This window comes from Belonocnema kinseyi, chromosome 6 (genome assembly GCF_010883055.1).
Source record: "Belonocnema kinseyi isolate 2016_QV_RU_SX_M_011 chromosome 6, B_treatae_v1, whole genome shotgun sequence".
Classification (NCBI taxonomy): domain Eukaryota; kingdom Metazoa; phylum Arthropoda; class Insecta; order Hymenoptera; family Cynipidae; genus Belonocnema; species Belonocnema kinseyi.
Genome location: NC_046662.1, coordinates 81,032,441 through 81,035,337, shown reverse-complemented (window position 1 = coordinate 81,035,337; position 2,897 = coordinate 81,032,441). Strand labels below are relative to the sequence as shown.

General features: G+C 33.3%; 1 long non-coding RNA gene across 1 annotated transcript in view; it reads right to left on the bottom strand.

Moving 5' to 3' along the window:
* The window catches only part of LOC117174872, a 7,803-nt gene extending 5,364 nt beyond the window's left edge, over nt 1-2,439 (bottom strand). Inside the window, exons 1-2 of the long non-coding RNA XR_004467389.1 lie at nt 2,414-2,439; nt 1,646-1,942 (exon numbers count right to left, since the gene is read on the bottom strand). This is a non-coding gene — a long non-coding RNA (uncharacterized LOC117174872). The remainder of the gene's footprint in view (nt 1-1,645; nt 1,943-2,413) is intronic.
* Nucleotides 2,440-2,897: the final 458 nt, after the last annotated feature.

The following is a 2,897-nucleotide window of genomic DNA, read 5'->3' as shown; positions in this document are numbered from 1 at the left end:
GGGGAAAGGGGGAGGTATGTGACATACATTATTTATATAACCTGTCACAGGGGTGCCTTCCCGCCTCCACGGGACTTGGAAAAGGGGGAGGTATGTGAGCTACATTATTTCTATAACCTGTCACAGGGGTGCCTTCCCGCCCCCCACGCGACTTGGGAAAAGGGGGAGGTATGTAACCTACATTATTTCTATAACCTGTCACAGGGGTGCCTTCCCACCCCCACGGGACTTGGAAAAGGGGGAGATATGTGAAAACATAAACTCTCTTTTCAAAGAAAGAAATATATATTTGAGTTAACTATATATATGTTTCGCTCGAAAGAATATATTTTTTATTCCAAACACATTTTTCTCTCATAGAAAGATATATGTTTTCTAATTAAATACATAAATTAGCTACGAAATCGGGTGCATTCACAAGCGTTCTTTGCTCGTCGCTGACTAAAAATAATAAAGTATGGACAAAAAGTATAATATTTTCAATTTGAGCCAAATTTTTCAAAATCGTGAAAAAACCTTTGAGTGGTTACGCGAAATTGAAGAATTCGTGAACTCAGATACTGGGGCACACACCCAGAACATTGAGTCCTCCTGGCGTTGGATGCGACGCTTTTTATCTCGTGGAGGTGTTCGAAAAAACAATTTAGCGGATCACCTTTCCAAGTTTTTGTGTCGGCGTCGAGTAAAAAAAATAAACGCTGATCCTTTCTCGAAATTAATGCAGGACATTAAAATTTGCTACCCCGGCAAAAACATATAAAAATGTTGGTAAAACCAATAAAAAACAAAAAGCCTTCAAAAATGCAAAAAAAAACTTGAAATATTAAAAACTCAAAAAAAAATTACATACTAACAAAACATAAAAAAAAATATGCTCTTCAAAGTACTCCAACCTTCCCGCGGTGAAGAGCGTGATCAGGCACCAAGCCGAAACCAATGGACGTACATACCTCGAAAACGATTAATCGTAGAAAAAAATGCTTCAACCAAAAAATATGTATTTCAATGAGGTCTACAACTTTTATTTAAAACATTTTTTTAAATTTTGCATATTGCCTGAGATAAACGCCAAAAACCATGATTTTGATGGTTTTTTCATGGTTTCACCATGAAAATCGCCTAGCCGTTAATTTTCACTATCATATTCGTAATCAGCGCATCAAAATACATAGGTATATGCAGTGTGAATAATTTTGGAGGTAAACCTTAATCGGAAGTTCACCCAAATTTAAAAAGATATTTATGTACGGCCATCCAGTTAATATAGAAGGAAATTATCTTTAGATATAACCCAAAATAAATTCAGAAATGAATTCTTATCTGGGACATTATTTAATATCTTAAACATAAGTAAAGTGAATAGAATTTAAAAGGCAAATTTCAATCTGTAGAATAGCATAAACTAGACTTTTAACAAGCTATTCTCACTAGGCATACTAACGAAAATTACGTTTTTGGAATATAGGTTGTGAGTCCTAATCTTCTAAAATTGCAAGCGGATGTAGAAGGTGTCATCTAATTTTGCAGGGTCGTCCACAAATTTCTTAATTTTAGCAAACTCATGAGATTTTGATTATGACTCTTCAGAACCGCAACACGGAACCTCCAGGGTGGCCCATTATGCGTTTCAATGACAGCAAATTACCTTCCGTCCTCGGGAACGCTTATGCTCTGGTCTCTAAAGCTTCCGCAGTGTGCCAGCCTTCAAGAAATATCAGCGACCCTAATTTCCTCTCGAGATGCGTTTTCACCACAGAGGGATACAGTCTTGAAAACAGGAAGAAAAAGTTGCAACGGAAATCTCTCATTTGTTACAGACCAACGGAATCCATTGACCCAGTCAAGCTCACTTAAGCCGAGCAATCATCGTTCCTGTTCCTTGTGGTAATGAACGTAGGAAAGGAAAAATGAAACACTTTTTCTTAATGGGCTAAATCTTTTTCTGAAATGGGAAAATTAATGATATAAGAAGGTGCTAACATTTTACGGTTGTAGGCTTGGAATAGGATAGCAATTTAAAGTCGAATAGAGAAAGCATTTTTTCAGGGCCATTCCCAAAAGATTGAGAATTTTAAATCATGATGGGTTTGCACATTTCTATTAAGATATGCAATTTTTTGGTTGGAAGAACCAAACATTTGATAAGTATAGAATCAACAAAGATTTTATTTATTTCAAGAATGCTTTGGTTGAAAAAAAGCCAACAAAAACTAGAATTTTTTTAATCGATGAAAGTGACCGAAATATTATGTCAATTCTATTCTGCCGTTTAAAACAAAAAAAAACCATAAATACATTTGTTATATAATTTCAGATATTGATATATTAATAATTGTTCCAAAAAATGTATTTATATGTTAATTGATTGATAATAAGATAATCAGAATTAAGGTTTTAGTAATTCCACACGAACCTGCAAAATTACTTGTCATATAAATTAAAAGACATGTAAATGAAAACACAGGAAAACAACATTTTGAAAATTTTCGATTTCAAGTCTGATTTTTTCAACTTGAATGTATTTAACTTAATGATTAAAAGTTTCAGACTGCCGTAACTGTGTTTTTCTGATACAAAAAGCTAACAAAACATAAAATTGTAAAAAGCGAAGTTTTAACGATTCAATGATAATATAAAGAATAATTCTTTTCTTGATAAGGAATACCGATTTTCGACATAAAAGACTGACATAAAGTAACAAAAATGGTTCTCGATTGCGAATTTTCTTCGAAATATATAATTTTTCTTCAAAATAAATGATTATATTATCAGTTAAAAACTGCGAACATAAACTTAAATTCTTCAAAAATTGTAAATCTTCTTTGAAATTTATATCGAATTTCCGGGTTAAAAATTCCAGTTTAACTTATCAATTGCTCGCAATTTGTAATCTTCCT